General features: G+C 40.8%; 1 protein-coding gene across 1 annotated transcript in view; it reads right to left on the reverse strand.

The window, feature by feature from the left end:
* LOC126356130 (testis-expressed protein 47-like) overlaps positions 1-18537 on the reverse strand; it is a 180053-nt gene that overhangs the window by 18177 nt on the left and 143339 nt on the right. The gene's annotated exons all lie outside the window — the stretch shown is intronic.

The following is an 18537-nucleotide window of genomic DNA, read 5'->3' on the forward strand; positions in this document are numbered from 1 at the left end:
GGACAAAAACTTAAAAATTTTAAAAATTTAAAGATAGAGAATGGTACATACTTATGCCTATCACATTATTTGTGAGTGTCAACAATAAGATGCAAACAGCAAAATGGTGTGATCCTAAGAAAATACGGGAGCAATAAGTAATACAATACTGAATCCCTTGATACAATAAGAATGCATAGATGCTTACAAGTGGTCATAGTGCCTGTACAAAAATGGTATAAAGAAGCAAAACAACAAGTGCAGACATTATGCCAGGACAGGATTCTTGAAGTTGGTCTCCAGGCAGCAGTGAAAGTGCACCATAATAATAAAATAAAACAGTACATAAGTATAGTTGTTATAAGGAATAAATAAAAATGTAAAAGGACATAAGCAGCATAACAAGTAATATAAAAACCTAATGTTAAATCAAATAAGTTATCTAATATCAATGACAAATGGTGCTACGGATGGGAAATTTGGGAATTAATGTCCAAACAGCTGTAGTGAGGTCAGTAGCATGCTTGTAGGGAACCTGTTAATGAAAGCAATGTGCGAATGTCAGTAGCTTGCTTGTAGGGAACCTGTTAACAAAAACAAAGTGTGAAGCGCATCATGGAGCTGAAGCTTGTGACTGGAGTAAGTGGAGAGAATATTCTTGATCATTGGCTAATATTAAGTACTGAAAAGTGACTGAAGAGGAAAAGAAGTGTGGGCGCAATTGTATAATAATGAAATAATTAGTACTGGAACATATACAGGTCAAAAGCATATTTTGTGAAAGAATTTTATATAGCAGCTTTTATACCAGTGGCATGTTAGTCTTAGAACACATTGCTGGATTGATGTAGAACTGTCAACAGCATGGAAGCAGCTAAAATGCCTGCACAGACTGTGCGCAGAATGCATTAAGGGGTGACAAGCAAGAACTGGAGTAAATGAAGGAAAAAGTTATAGTCAGTAGTTGAAATGAAGACTCAAAATTAACTATAGGAGAATGGAAACATGGGTATCATTGTATACTTTTACCACAATGGAATAACTAGGTCAGAAATGTGTAAAAAGTCCTAAATAGGATTCGTGAAATTAATATAACCAGCAACATTCACATAAGATATATTAGTAAGTACAAAAGGTTTGACATCCTGACCATGAATGACTGAAAGTGCTTGTTAGCCATAAACATTACTTGTAACTGTAGAGTAAAGCATTTGTAATTTTAAGAATAGGTTTTCTATTTAGGTCCTTGTTTACATGGAGCCAACCATGAGTAGCAAAGTAAATCACCACCTGCAGGTTGGTTGACGAACTAGCAATGTAAGTGGCTAGTCAGTTAGAACTGGAAATGCTTCACTACTTATATAACTTTAGGTGCCTAACAACCTTTAGCTGTAGATGATCAGCTTACTAAAAATCTGTGTAACAAAATTGCAAAACTAACTTCAAATACCAAATGTACTGATAGCAAAGGTGGACTAATTGGAACTAATTTTCCTCTTCCTCCCAGTTCCTCTCCCTACCACCAAAGTGACCCAACTTACCCCCTCCACTCTCCCCTTCCCTCTCCTGCCTTACATTTTCTTATTATTGGTCTATTAAGATTGCAGTTCTGTACAATCACACTCTGGTATATGATTGGATTCCCTAGAGTTAGATAGTTAATTATATGCACCTCTTAATTTTCATAGGTAGAATATTGTCATTAGGTAAGCTACAGTTGCTACTATGGCTACATGTTTGTAGCCATGTTCAGTAAGGTGCAGTCAGTCGGTTGCGATCAGTATGCTGGTTTGATAATTTGCAGTAAGTTTTGGAGTTGTACTTACCTGCATTGTAGGTGAAATACATGTCTCCTCCTGTTGTCCAGCTCATCTTTGTAGTTCTGGCCTTTCTATTTACAACCAGAAAAGTTTAGTTGTGTTTTATACATCGCAGGTCGGCCATACATTGTTGCATTTAGTTTCTGTTAGTCAGCTATACAGTCATATTTAAACAGCTACTAAAAGCTACAATTAGTCCACCTTCTACTATTGGTACAATGGTACATGTAGATACCTTTCCAACTGTTTTACACAGATTTTTAGTACAGTGATCATCTATAGCTGCAGATTGTTAGGCATCTACAGTTATAAGTAGTGAAGCCTTTCTAGTTCTAAATGGTCAGCTTCTTACATTGCTAGGTAGTTAACCGTTTATTATTGCAGGTACTGCACTGTCTGCAACCTAAAGGTGGAGATTTATTTTTCTACAGATGGTTAGCTCTATGTAAACAATGACCTATAGACAATGTATTCTTAAAGTTACAGATGCTTTACTCTACAGTTACAAGTAATGTTTACAGACAATAAGCACTTTCAGTCATTCATAGTCAGGTAGTCAAACCTACTGTACTTTTTCATACATCTATGTGAATGGCACTATTTATATTAACTTCAGAAAGGGTATTTAGGAATTTTTACACATTCCTGAACTAGTTATCCCATTGTATAAAAAGTATAAAATAATATCCATGTGCCAACAATTAATTTAGAATTTTCACTTTAGCTACTGACTAGGGACTGTTTCTCCATTTACTCCAGCTATTGCTTCTCTCCCCATGATGCATCTCACATGCTGTATGCGCAGGAATATTATATTACTGACATCTCTACATCAATTCAGCAATGTGTTCTAAAACTTACAATACCTTGCAATTGGTGTTGTGGCGCCGATGAGATCAACACCAGTATCGATCTGAGCATCATCTTTGAACTAAGCAAAACTTTATCTTTGTGTAGTTCTGCCATCCAATTCTCTGTAAGCTTTACTTGTGTGAAGATGTAATAAAAGAACTCCTGATTATAAGGTGTTGTTTGGTGTATCTCACCCGAGCATCTGCCTCACTGGCGACCCTGAGTTGTAACGTATTCCGTTTTCACCATTTTACTGTGTCCGCGGCTTCCGCGTCAGTTATTTTCGAGTGTATTACATTAACACAACATTCGAACAATGGCAATCACCACCCCAGTCAGGTTACTTCAGTTTTGATTCATGCCCTTTGGGCTAAAAAATGCAACCCAGACCTGGCAATGCTTCATCAATGAAATGCTATTCAGCCTTAAATTCTGCTTTACATATCTTGATGACATTCTTGTGTTCAGCTCCTCCATTGAGGACAATATTCAACATGTGCAAACTGTTATGGACACTCTTGCAGCAGCTGGCATCGAGACCAACCAGGACAAATTGCAGCTACATCAACCCGTTGTCATTTCTATTGGTTTTCGGGTCTCTGCCGACGGCATTTCACTGCCCCCTGACAAAGTACAAACAATACTAAACCTACCCAGACCTCCGTCATTCAAAGAGCTCTGGCACTTTCTGGGGATGGTTAATTATTATCGCTGTCATCTACCTCGGGCTGCGGAGATTCAGGTTCCACTGACGGACGCCTTGGCAAGCACCAAGACTTCTGGATCTCGGCCTGTTCTGTGGAACCCTGTTATGACTGACTCTTTCACTGCCCTCAAAAATTTTCTTGCCGAGGCCTGCACCATCACGCATCCTCATCCCAATGCGCAGCTTTTCATCACCACAGACGTGAGCGATACTGCCATTGGCGCTGTCCTTAGCCAGATAGTCGACAGCCAAACTTCGCCTCTGCAGTTCTTCTTGCGCAAGCTCACCAATGCACAACGGAAATATTCTGCATTTGACAGGGAGTTGCTCGTGGTCTACGAAGCAATCAAGCATTTTAAGACCGACGTCGAGGGATGCCCTTTCTATGTTTTAACAGACCACAAACCCCTGTCTGCATCCATTTCAAACCCACCAGCTGACCCGCCTCCTCGCCGTTTCAGATACATGGACTTCATATTTCAGTTCACCACCGATGTCAAACACATAAAGGGTGCTGACAATATAGTTGCTGATTTCCTTTCATGAGTCGACGCCGTTCATCGCTGTTCGACCTCTCTGTCATGCCTAACCTCCGACCCACTCATGAGGACACACAAAACCTGATTTCAGACTCTACCTCTTAACTACTCTTCGTCCACACCACCTTCCCTGGCATTTCTGGTGAGATGAGAGTACGGGCACGTTATGCCCCCTTATCTTAAACCACAATCCATCAAGCTGTCTTCAATGCACTGCATAATTTAGTCCACCCCAGTGTTCGTGCGTCCGCCCGCCTCGTAGCGGAGTGCTTTGTGTGGAGAAATGTCAACAAGGACTGCCAGCAATGGGCACGCTCCTGCGTTGCGTGCTAACGCTGCAAAGTACACAAGCACACTTCATCCACCCTCGGCGCCTTTTCGATCCCTCCTGGGCGTTTCCATTATATTCACACTGACATTGTCAGCCTTCTCCCCCCCCCCCCCCCCCATCCCCTTCTAATGGCTTTCGTTATGTTCTCTCGTCTATCAGCCGAACAACTCGCTGAGTCGAGGCTGTCCCCCTCCCCACTATCATGGCAGAAACTATTGCTCGAGCTTTCATCGAGTCATGGGTATCGCATTTCAGATGTCCAGCTATCATCACGACTGACAAGGGCAGACAATTTGAGTTGGCCCGCTCAACGAGATTTGTAACATTTGCGGAATCTGGCGCATCCATACCACAGCATATTACCCACAAAGTAACGGGCTAGATGAGTGCTGGCACCACACTTTCAAGGCGGCTCTTTGATGCCATGACTCTCTTTGGACAGAGGCCCTTCCCCTTGTGCTATGCGACATTCGTGCGGTCTATAAGGAAGACCTCAAAGGCACAATAGCTGAGTTCATATAAGGCCAGAACATTCTTCTCCCTGGAGAACTTGTGAGCCCCTCTGCTTCTCTCCCTCAGTCTGACTTACCTTCCTTCATGGACCGCGTCAGATGCCACTTCATCAACTCCCACATCCCTCCGCCGCCAGCCATTCCCGCCCTAAGGTTCATTTCCCAAACTCTCTGAACAATTGTGAGTACGTCATGCTCCGAAATGACACTGTCCATGCTCCCCTCCAGCCCCCATATACAGGCCCGTACCGAGTTCTCCGGCACTCAGCCAACACCTATGACATCCAGATAAAAGATTCAGCTGTTACAGTCTCTCTCAACAGACTTAAGCCTGCTCATATTGAGCCCACTTCTACCCCCCTTCAGGCCACGACCACACCACTCACTGTCGTGGCTCATGACGCTCCGACCACTCTCTCCACGTCGGTCTTACTCACTCAGTCGAGTGACTTCCAGCTCCAATCGCCGAGCTCTTCTCCGACCTTGCCTTCTACTCTGGTCTCACGCACTCCGTCGGGTGATCACACGCTCCCAACATCGAGCTTACCTACGATCACGCCCTCGCCACCGGGCCCTTCTCCGGTCCCTTCGACCTCTCCCCTGGCGCTTGCCCTGCCCTGTCGAGTTTTCTCATGCCCCCCATCTTGAATGTGCCCTCGCTCAAGGTGTTTGTGCCTGTCCCCCCGGACACAATCCACAACATCTCTATAATACTACGCGGTGACACACTGTTCATCGTATGTTTCCCTTCATCCAGTGCTCATGACACAACCTCCGCCATTTCCTGCCACCTGGTGAAATGTGTTCCCTTCTCGCCCGACGTCGACCTGGACATGCTTCATGTGTTCGCCACACCCTCCGGAGACATCGTCGTCGCCGCTCCATTCCATCTGAAAACCACCAGCCTACCTGTCGCCGCATGACCAGCACGCCCAGTACGACGCCTGGCGCGCTTCAACGACTTCCAAGTTCGGTGGTCGGACCTTCCTTCACGTCATCTACCAACACAGCTCCCCGACGATGCTGTCGAGCGGCCCCCCTTGGACCACCTCTGCTGACACCATAGTCACCCCCCCTCCCCCCGGCCTCTCAGGAGTAATCCATACTGCGGGAGGGATTGGGGGGGGGGGGGGGGCTATTTGACGCCGATGAGATTGACACCAGTATTAATCTGAGCATCATCTTTGAACTAAGCAAAACATTACCTTTGTGTAGTTCCGCCATCCAGTTCTTTGTAAGCCTTACTTGTGTGAAGAGGTAAATAAATGAACTCCTAATTATAAGGTATTGTTTGGTGTATCTCACCCGAGCATCCAACTCAGTGTAAAAGCCAGTAGATACAACTCTTTCATGAGAAGTTCCATACAAGCATGCTACTGACCTCGCTACAGCTGTTTGGAGACTAGTTCACAAATTTCCCATCAACAGTGCCACTTGTCATTGATATTAATTTATTTGATTATCATTAGCTTTTCATACAACTTATTATGCTGTTTATGTCTACTGGTATTTTTTATGTCTTATGACAAATATAGTTTTGCACAGTTCTGTTTTATTATTTAGTTGTGCTCCACCTAGCGGCCAGTTTCAAGAAATGCATGTCATTAGCTGATTAGCTCCAGTTCTGGCGCGATGTCCATACTTATTGTTTGGCTTCTCAATACCATTCCTGTACAAGCGCTATGAACCACATGTAAGATTATATTAATGGATTCAGTATTATATTACTTATTGCTCCAGCATTTTTTTGTAGGATCATGACATTTTGCTGCATGCATCTTATTGTTGACACTTGCAAATAATGTAACAGGTATACGTACGTACCATTTTTCATCTTTAAATTTTTAAAATTTTTAAGCTTTTCATCTTAATTTTAATATTCTTATCTGACTTCTACTTATTTTTGGTGTATTTTCCAGTACAGCTTTATGAAGAGGGGCACTAAGAGCCCAAAAAAAGTAAAGAAATTAAATTTCTTTTATACAACTAGTTGCTTATTATCATTATTATTTATTCGTTGGGGCCATCTAGGACCACATTATGTCTTGTTACACTTAGCATTGAGCCTGCCTTTTTCTGAGCCCAGATTTCCCTCATTCATCGTGAGTGGGCCTGCTTGTGCTCTTCTGTCCAAAGGACACTGAGTCTTCTTTTTGGTTGCTTGTCTCAGGTTATTCCGTTTGTCACTATCTTCTTTCAGGAAAGAACTCTGTCAAAAGCATCTTCAGGTTTGATATGTAGCATCTAGAGATCTTCTTTGGTGTTTTTAAACCATAGCATTGTAGTTTTTGGTTTTGAATAAAAAAAAAGAAGTATATTTTTGATTAACCTATTTCCGTCCATTCATTTGAGGTGACCATAAAATCGTGCCTGTCTTTTACAGATTGTGTCTGTAATTTTTTCTATTTTGCTGTAGATTTCCTTATCGGATCTATGTTGATGGATGCCTTTCTTGTGCTTGATCCTAGAAGTCTTCTCTTTTTTTCTCCAGTTCTCCAAGAAGTCTTTTATCAGCATTTAGGGATACAGTTTTGGCTGCATACAAACTACTGGCTTATTATTTTGTTATAACAAATAAATGCTGATGGTTAGGTGACCTGCAGCATGTCAGCCAGCCAAGCTAACCCTCCATACCACACTGCATGCACCACAACTTGCAGCATTGCTCCTTATTGTAGAGAAACAATGACCCTCTGTTTTAAAAGTTCTCATTTGAGCCAACTAAAGCTCCCTGAATCTAGATCTCAATGGTCTTCTTGACAGTGGGGCTGGTGGATCCTCATGTTCCAGTCATGTCATCCTCTTCACTATGAAGAACATCACAGGTGGCCCTCCTACTGGAACTTTGTGATCATTGAGTGGATCTTCTGTTTCCTTGAATGAAAATCCCTGATCACTGGCCTACATTTCAGGACCTTTGTAGAGCTTCACATAGATGCGGATGACCTTCCTGTGCTTTTATCTTCTTCATGAAGGGTGAAAATCCTCCACTTCCTATGTGACATCAGACAAGCAATGAAAGACACTTTTTCAATAGCCACTCTTTCGGCAAAGGTATAAAAATCCAGACCGAATTATAACATCTACCATTCAATAATTGTGAAAATAATAAATATCATAATCTTTGCAAATAATCATCTTTAAAACGCTGTGGGTGATTTTATTGGAACACTCACTAATGTTCATCAGTGAGAGGTAGAAGATCAAATGGTAAATGCACAACTAAGAACAATTTTGAAAATATACTTATCTGTGTGAAGTGTAACTCTATTTGGATATTAGTAAATTCAGTGAACTCAAACACTATTTTAAGTTACTTTTCCTTTATAACTCCACTTTCATCAGATGAAGAAGTACATTGCTTTACAAGATTTTTTTAAATCTGGACACAATTAACACAGATTACCCACTCCAGGCATGCTAAACCCAGACTCTCCTGGCAGATGCTGCTGACATGGCATAAATGACATGCAACAGTCAACATATTTCAAATTAGTATTTAAATGATATATAACTGAAATTATATTCACAAGTTATAAATCCTTGACAGTTTGAACACATGATTTGTCACTACAAAATATGGTTAAAAATTATATGTAAGCAGTATTTATAAAACAAAGCATTTTAGATCAAAATTTAGAGAACTGTGTATCACAAACAATTAGTATAGATAAAAATCAATTTACATTTTAATTACTAAGTGGATTTTATTACTAACATTCTCTCTGAGTCTTTGAAAAAAAGGTGAACAATTTATTACATTCAGAACTTTTGTAGAAATGGTGTTAATGTTTTTAAGTTGGTAATATCTCTGATTTGTTGATATCTGTTGATATATGGGTGGTTAGTAGCAGACTGAAATGCTTGCAAAGGTGTTGCAGTGGAGGCAGTGCTGAGAAATAATTGTTAGGAACAAAATTCACTATGCTATGTAATTCCAGAGTTATTTAACATTGAAGTTGTGTATGCAAATTCAGGCACTTGCAGAGACTAAAATACAGTAATGCACAGACACCTGTGGGTCCATGAGTTACCACTTCGTCAAATACTTACTAACAGTTAAAATGTGCCTTTTTTTAAAGCGATGAATTTAAAATAGGTGAGTAAAAGCCATGTTTCTTCAGTCTGAGGAAACCAAATGAAGGACACATTCGGTGACACTGACTCGGCTGCTTGACATTGTATGCACTACGACCTTATTGGCTAACTTCAATACTAAACAACTCAGAAATGGTGCAACATACAGAATTTTTTTCTTAACAATTATTTCTCAGTGCAACATCCCTTGCAGCCCTCTTACAAGCTCTCCAGACTGTTTCTGACATCCCTGTATGCAGTTCTGTGAAGAAATTAAAGCCTGTAGTGTATATAGTGTACACTGTCATTACTATACTTGTGTTTTCACAAAACAACATTTTTCTGGTGCTGAAATCTGAGCAGCAGTGAGAAGGAAAGGCCAGAACTAAAAAGATGAGCTAGACAACAGAAGGAGACATGTATTTCTCATACAATGCAGGTAAGTATAACTCCACAACCATAATGCTTTCAGTGCACTACTCAGGCTCTATGGCATACTGTTTGTTCCTTCCTTCAGTGTTTAAATCAAACAGTTGTTTCACTTGTAATGATAATATGTGCTATTTGGGAATGTTACTGTGAATGGACAAATAATTAGTACTGCCATCAGAAGGTTGTTCATTGTAGAACTCAGCCTAATGAGCTTCAGATAATGCCGATTCAGGAACAGCTGACCGTGAACTGATGCTGCCATACATTTCCAAATGCAACAGACTGTATACGGTGGACAACAATTCAGGAACACAATTACATGGTTTAAAGAGGGCAGTGCATGAGAGAAAGAGTGAATGTTAATCACTTTGTTGCCAAAGTAAGGAAATTGTCAGACACTGCGGAACTCACAGATTATAAATACTATAAAGAGAGACTATAAGATGTATTGGACCAGCTCACCAAACTAGATGAGAGGATCTATGACCTTTAGACAATGATGAATACGAGGCAGATGTTTGAAGCCATAATACCCATTCAGTTGGCCACCCGAGAGGAACTCAAGTCAAGATTTACTGAATGCCAGCGGTGTACTTGGCACTCCAGACTCTTGGGAAAAACATGAACGGATATGGCCAAGTGCTCATGCCTAAAATTCTCTGCACTTCTCCAAATGACATATGTCACTGTGGATAATTCACACCAAATGTACGGAACTTCCTAATCGATATTTTGCAGTTGATGTAGTTTTTGAGTGACAAAGCGGATGGGGTGCTTACCATGCAGAAGATATGCACTGATCTGTCATCTGCCCTCAACACCACTTCCACACCTATCACACTGCACACACACATGAAACCTAAAAGACCTACCCTGAAAGGTACTAAAGTATAGGAATCATTCTGTATCTTTTGTGAATCTCTTGGTCATTGTGTGCATAGCTGTAAGATCATGTGTGTCAGTGATCAAATAGATAAACTGAAATGAGCAAACAGCTGTTTTCTTTGTCTCCAATGTGGGCAAACAGTCTCAGATTGCAGGAAGAAGTAAAAGACTTTGTGTGCTAAGTGTAGAAAGCTGCAGTGTAAATTCATTTGTGATGAACGAAAGGATAGGAAGACCCCTGCACCTCAGACAAACATTACTCCCACCAGAATAATAGCTAATGCTCCCAATGGATTCACACACTTTCAGACGGTGCAGGTATTTGTCTCAGGGCCTACAGGACTGAGGAGGATGACTCAATGCATGATGGATGCAGGAAGTCAATCCAGCTTCACACCAAAATCACTGAGTAATGATCTAAAACTGTAGATCAATGAGAATTAAGTCTGTTCATCTGAATCAAAGCCTGCACCCTCAAGCCACTACAGACTTGTTCACTTTAGTATGAAGGGTCTTTGGACAAATTCTTCAGTGTCACTTACTGTCTTTGAAAGTTTACACGTGATTTCACACCAGCACCTTCCTCCACAACATGTAAAGAGTTTATCATATGCACAAAAGAAAGCAGATCCAAAAATCAATTCAGCAGATAATATTCCCAGGGAGTTTCTCACAGGAGGCGGACTTTTATTGGAAAACTGTCATAGACAGTTTGCCGATAACACAACTCCGAATCTTTAGTATTAGTTCCGTCCCTATTTGGCTGGATAGGTAGTGGGAACAAGTCAGGAGCCTGTGTGCATACAACTATGATGAAGTTTTTCAATGTGACTGGTCTCCTCTGCCCTCAGGTATTGATTCACATTCTTTTGGAACATGGAGACAACAGGGATTACTGCTAATCATGACTGATTGATGAGCAACAAGGAAGTGAGATTCCTTGAGAAGTTCAGAGCATCTTTCTGTAAAAAGGATGAGCAGTGGTTTCATTTCCCAAAAGACAGGACAAAACCCTCCTGAGTAACAGGCTGACTGCAAAGAAATTATTCAACCACTTAAGAACAAGTTTTCAACTTCAATAAAACTTTTAGCAAATCTGCTTCAACTTAATGCTAGACTATATTACGAAGGGGGAAGCAGAGGTCACTCCTGGCCAGCTCTCAGGGAAAGCACTGTTCTAGCTGCTGAAAGAGGTACTAGAGGCAGAACCAGATCTACTACTTGAGATCCTAGAGATTTTACTGTGATTCATACTACATTCTACTGCTGTTGTCATGGACATCACACAGATGTTCCTTCAACTGGTGTAAAATGAAGTGGACATAGATCTGACCAGATTCTATTGGTTTAGAACTATCTGGAACAAAATGAGAGATCTTCACATGATGGATGACATATTACAATACTTCTTCAGTAGGTTCCCATTTGACTTAATCTGCAACTCATTTCTACTCTCTGTAACCTTAAGAGAATAGGCTGACAAGTGTATGACATCAATTCTCATGGTGGTACCTCTTATAAACAGGAACAATACATGGAAAACTTCATGATCATGGCAGAATATGATAATACGCAGTCACCATATACTGTGAACCTGTATTCCTAACGTAACTGATCAGCCTACTTTATCGAAATGGGTTACAAACTCTGCACAATTTAAAACTATTTGGAAGGCCAAAGGGTGAGAACCCCACACAAAGGCTCAAGCTTTAGGTATAGACTGGAATACCACAGGTGACAATTTCTGTATCAAGCCCAGCAAAACCACCAGAAACTCATCAGAAGTGCGAGCCACCTAGTAACAGTTGTTGCAGTGTACGATTAGGTTCTATGATCCACTTACACAGTTCTCATCTGTCTCTCCTGTGGGAAAATTGTTATTCCAGGAAACATGGTGCAGGGGATTGGTAGGGATGAACTCATACCATGGAACCTATGAGCATGATGGCTCATTTGGATATCTAGTTTACCACCATTATCACACGTATGTGCCTCCAGATGATTAGCCACCGCTCAAAGAAGAGACATTCAGGTGCATGTATTCTGTGACATATCTGAAAAGGCATATGGAGCAGCTCTGTACATCCACACAACCTAAGAGAATAACATCCTAACTCAATTAGTTTGCAGCCAGAACAAACTTGCTCCTATTATGAAGATGACCTTGCCATAACTGGAACTTTCAGTGGTAGTGGTAGGAACCCAACTACTGTGTTACTTCTTCCACACAACAGAATTTAAAATCACTCATACAAAATTGTAGACGATTGCTACATTCAACATTAATTTGATTTGCTGTGATCCAAACAGATGGAAGACCTTCATTTGTAATTGCGTAACAGAGATAAAAACTCAAACGACTCCCACACAATGGAGACACTGCTCAGGATAAGACAACCAAGTTGATCATCTTCCACTAGAATTCCTTGGAGGTCAAATATATTCCCTGGAAATTTTTAGGCATGGACTGCCTTGGCTTGTATGTACTCCGGAGCATGTATCAGTGGACTGGCTAGTTCTTGACAAAAAGATGAAGAAAAACAATACCAATTTCTGTCAACATGTACTCTGAACAGGCTCAGGAACTCATCTAAATTCAGCTCATACTGGAGACTCATTTGTACTGCAACGTTTTCTACACAAGATATGTCCGAATGTGAAATCTTTGAGGGCTTACAGCCACTGAACTATCAGTTGCCTAAATGTACTGGATATGAGTAGTCCAGAGAGAATTCTTCGCTGGGGAGCTACATGTGCTTCGAAATAAATTACCACTGCCAAGAGAGTCAAAAATTGTACAGCACAGTGTAGTACAGCAGACGTTATGCCTAGGAGATCAGCAGTGTACCAGCCTTGACAGGGAACAAAAACATCCAGTTCTCCTTGGTGGTCCCCATCATTTCATACAGTTGGTTATTCAAGAGACACATGTCTGCCTCCATCACTCTGCGATTAATTTTTTATTGTCCCAGCTCCAAACCAAATTCTGAGTCCTCAGAGCTTATAAGGAAACAAAACAATCCTACACTCTAGTTTTATATGTAAGATCCTGGAGAACCTTTGAGGGTAACAAATTGAAGCACTGCTGCCATCTGAACAAGTTACACCTTATAAACAATTTGCTGTAACATGGATAGATTTTATTAAACCATTATTCATCAAAGTGGGAAGAGAAATGAACAAGCCACATACTGCTCTTTTCACATGTGCTACCACATGAACAGTGCACCTTGAACTCTGTACAGAATCATCAACAGGTAAGCCATAACACTTCAGTGATTTGCCAGAAGCTGTGGGCTACCCTACACAATTTACACACACAATATGAAGAAAGTCCATGCTGTAAACAAAAAATATGGAACTGTCACAAATTTGGAAGGCATGAATCACCACAAATATTTACCAGTTTCTTACCCATTGTTGTATCACATGGAAATTCATTACCTTACAAGTGACATTGTGGGCAAAGAATGGTGGGAACTATAAATGTTGTCTGCGGAAGGTATTGGGACTACCAAGGCTCAGCAAGGAACAACTGAACACCATCTTGATTAGTACTGAAGCCACTGTGAACTCAAGCACCATCACACAAGGAGATGATGCAGATGCACTGACCCCTTCCCATTTTCTGATTGGAAAGAAACTTGCGACAATTCCAACAGGACCAGAGCCTACGTCAAATGCTGGATGAAGTAATACCTGTCAAAGTTAAGGAGCTTCCATGAATTTAGAAGTCCTCTGGGACAACTCATCAAAGTCCACCCTGGAGACATTGTTCTGGTATACGAGGACTTGCATCCATGACACTTGTGGAGGAAGGCAAGAATAAAGAGAGCACAACCGGAACAGATGAGAAGGCAAGAGCAATAATCCTCCACACACCAGAAATTCAAATGATAAGTCAGCCTGTGCAGCCAATCACACCTTTAGTAGACAACCAGGATAGAGAGGATGGTGTTGAATGAGATATCTGTTATGACTGAGAGACTGTCTCATTATTCTTTGGAGTTTGTTATGGATCTAGTGGACACTGTTATTATCATACAGGGTGTACATTAAGTCTGGGAATGCTTTCAATTATTTATTGCACCAGAACCAAACACTGTACAGATATCATACATACATCATTTTGAAGAGAAAGCCTGAAAGATTTTTTTCAAGTGTACTGGCACAGCGTAGTTTGGTAATTTGCCAATAATCAGCACTAGTCGCAAGCATAGTGAGTTCAGGTGTGGAGCGAGCTTTCTGTGTGTTAGTTCGACAAAAACACGTGTGCTACAGCTCGACATAAAAGTTTTCTGGGTATGCTACCGCGTCAAAGTATAAAAAGACTACTGCTGCTGGAGAAAAATCATCGTTTCGGCCATGGTTGCAGCGGCCTTCTTCTGCGTCTAATTGTGCATTCTATCTACGCAGTGTCCTTTATATTTTGTTGTTACTGTTCACTGCGCATGCCATTACCTCATAATTTTAAAAATGTAGTTAGTTTCCTTGGTCACTTAAGGAAGAAGGAGAGGGAACTTTATTTTAATAGGTTATGCAATAGAGGGAGAATGTGACCTTTGTTGTCTATTGGCTCTTGTGTTGTGTACCATGATTGGTGGTCACTGTCAAATGAGAAGTTGGCTGCTGTTTACCACCTGCTGGACGTTGGCCACGCAGCGGCAGTTACTCACCGGTAATGCTTGTGTTGACAGTGCGGTCTGTTGGGCTCTGATTGCTGGCAGCCAAGATGGGGCAAGCCTGAGTCCATCCTCCCTGTTCATGTTATTAGGGTGTATAAGTATTTCAATGGCCCCTCTGATTTTTTGTTTCGTCAGAATTGGTTGCTTGGCCAACACACAGGTTTCGCTGAATTTTATTTCTTTTCCGCAGTCTTGCTGATGTTCTGCCATTGCATATTTGTTGTGTTGCCCTAGACGAATACAGCGCTCGTGTTCCCGAATGCACATTGCTATTGGCCTACCAGTCTCGCCAATGTATGCCTCTCCACATTCGCATTCCACCTTGTAAACGCCTGCAGTGTGTAATGCATCCACCTTGTCCTTAGTGGAGCCTAGCATGTCCTGGATGCTATGACCACTATAGAAGACAGGCTGCACCCCAACACAGCGAAGTTGTTTGCCTATTTGGTCAGTAACATTTTTCACATAAGGTAAGCACACTGTTGGTTGCAGTTTGTCAATTTCTTAAGTGACCTATGAAACTAACAACTTTTTTAAAATTATGACGTAATGGAATGTGTAGTGAACAGTAACAACAAAATATAAGGACACTGCGTAGCTAGAACGTACCATTAGACCCAGAAGAAGGCCGCTGCAACCATGGCCAAAACGTTGGTATTTTTCTCCAGCAGCAGTAGTTTTCTTACATTATGACGAGGTACTATACCCAGAAAACTTTTATGTCGACTGACTCTGGCCGCGGAAGCCTACGCAACTGTATGTGCTACAGCTGTTCAACGGATGTTTAGAGCCAAGTATGGTAAGAAGCCACCAACAATTACCACTGGCACAACAAATTCATTACGAAGGGTTGCTTGTGCCCGGCAAAGAGAAACAGACATCCTAGTGTGAGTGAAGTAAATGTGGAGCGTGTACGAGACACATTCATAGGGAGTCCAAAGAAATCGGTGTGTCGTGCATCCAGTCAACTCGAAATGGCTCCAATGACAGTGTGGAAAGTCCTGGAACAGAAGCTGTCTATGAAACCATTTTAATTGGAGCTAGTGCAGAAGCTCAATGATGACGATGACGACAAGCGTTTTGAGATTTGTTCACAGTTGCAACAATTGAATGAGGATGGGGATGGCATTGTTGATCGCTTAATTTTTAGCAAAGAAGCTACTTTTCACACTAATGGGGAAGTAAACAGGGAGAGAATATGAGAAGTGACTGCCACAGTTGACGATGCCAAGCTGGGATGGGTATGGAAAGAATTTGACTACCGTATTGACATCTGCCAGGTCACTCGTGGTTCACATATCAAATGTTTGTAAAAAAAACTTTCAGTCTCTCTTCAAAATGCAATATGTATGACATCTGTACAATGTTTAGTTCTTATGGAATAAATAATTGAAAGAGTTCCCGGACTTTATGTACACCCTTTTTTCATGAAGCAATATCAAGTGTTCTGGAGTCTTAAACAAAATATGATTTTATGTAAAATGATATTATCCTATCAAACATTATGTTTCTTAACTCTAATTACCTTTGAAGCCTGGTGTGACATAAAAAATATGAATATTGGAATGTTAACAGTAATTAAAAATGTTATCAATCCCATGATCTATGTAGTGGGTCCTATACTCAGGTTAGGAGATCAGATTTTATACCAATCTGTACCATTACAAAGTCTCCTGTGTGCCATCTCACTGCTCGGTGTTTGCTTTTTATAGTGCTCCGTCTTCACCCCAGTCAAGTGACAAAAGCTATGATACACCCAAATTGGCACTGTAATAACTTTTCTGATAGTCCCACTTCCTGCACAGGCATAAAAATCCATACCAAGTCTCCCAGCAAGTATCTCACTGCTGGTACTTGTCATTATATATATTTCTAGGATTGTCAGACTGTGGGCAATCTGCAGTGTGTGGGAACTAAGAAAAACTTCACAAGCTATAATCACTTAAAAAAGCTTTTTATTTGATGACTGGTTTTGACTGAGCTATGCTGTCATTGTCAGATTTTATTGTTTAAAATTTTTACAATGTACTGTCCTTCAGTGTTGTAAGTCACTTCACAATGCATATACACTTCTCAGTGCCATGAAAATCACTACAAATTGGCATTGGCATGTCAAACATAAAAATATTATGCACAAATGTAAACGTAATTATATTGTGGCAATTAATAGTTTTGATGTTCACTACTAGCTGGCACGTTCATGTTACGAGCTGGTGGTGAACGTGAACCAGCTTATGTTTTTTCATAATAGTTTTGTATTTGGTATACCAATGTGTAGTGATTTTCATGGGAGTGGTAAGAGCATATGCAATGTGAAACAACTCGCAACACAGATGGACAATATGTTGTAAAAATTTAAAAGCATATGATCTGATAATGACAGCATAACTTTGTCAAAAATCATTCATTCAATGAAAATTAGCAATCTTGGCTTGTGAAGTTTACTTCATTTATCATTTATTGTCATTATAGTGTTCTTGGTCTTTCACTTGGGCATCTAGTGTCTGTAAGTAGGCTAGATTATAATGTTTCTGGTGAAGAGGTGTTTCACATACTCATCCTGAGTATTGTCTGGTTGAAATGGAAACAGTGTGTCTGTTATTGATTAGGCCTCATGACCATGGAGGAGAAAGAACAGTGTGCAATCTGTAGTATCTTGTTTGTTGCACTGTAAGTGCAGTATTGTTTCCCAATATCCCTGTTCATCATCAACATACACCAAAAGCACATCTAAGCATATCTCTGTTCAGCACCAACATACATCAAGAGCACATCTACACATATCAATCAGTGTCTTATTAAAGTGAAGCCATTTGTCTATGGATGGTAGGCAGTTGTCATCACGTGGGTGATGTTGCAATGTTAAATTACCTCTAGACTAGTCTCAACTGGAAAACTTTTCCATGGTCAGAGATCATCACATGGGTGCTCTGTGGCTCAAAATAATGTCTTCCTCAAGGAACTTTGCAATTTCTTGAGCTCTGGTAGCCAGCACAGATTTAGCAGGTGAGTCAGTCATTGCAGACTATTATCCATTGATTCCCATTTCTTGACTTCAGGAACCTTCCCAAGAAGTCAATTCAGTAGAACGGCATTACTGCAGGTAAGATTGGTAGCTGATGTACCAGAGGCAACTGCGGTTTGTTATCTCATCATTCACACTGTATCCCTTGTACTGAGTGGCTCACCTACTGTCTAATGGATTGTTAGAGACCTGGCCAGTTGCGACGGCATCTAATTCTATTAGAGTCTTCATGAACTCCAGGTGACCAGATGCAGGAATTAGAATAGATTCAGTTTTCATTCCATAGACCCAAAAATGAGATGTCTGATTCTTGTGGGAGTAGAATATGTCAGAAAGTATAACATAAAAAACACAGCATATTTGAATATAATACTCACTTCTGTGATAATTTGTCAGGAGATTGTCAAAATATGTGAACACATTATAATAAACTGGAACTGCTAATACCTATAAATTAACAAGCTGTACAGTAGGTTCCGATACTGAATGGATATATTAGTTTTTTACTCGATGTTAATCAGTGCCTTCTGTGTGGTGCTAGTTGCAGAAGATGAGTCACATTGCAAGAAACCAGATAGAACGAGTTTCAAACGCACATGTTGACCAATCAACAGCTACACTCACATGTTGATGACAAGGTAATGCTACCGAACTGTGCATCTACGATTTGGCTGACCAATAGGTAGGTTTGGAG

The sequence above is a fragment of the Schistocerca gregaria genome, chromosome 3, assembly GCF_023897955.1.
Source record: "Schistocerca gregaria isolate iqSchGreg1 chromosome 3, iqSchGreg1.2, whole genome shotgun sequence".
Classification (NCBI taxonomy): domain Eukaryota; kingdom Metazoa; phylum Arthropoda; class Insecta; order Orthoptera; family Acrididae; genus Schistocerca; species Schistocerca gregaria.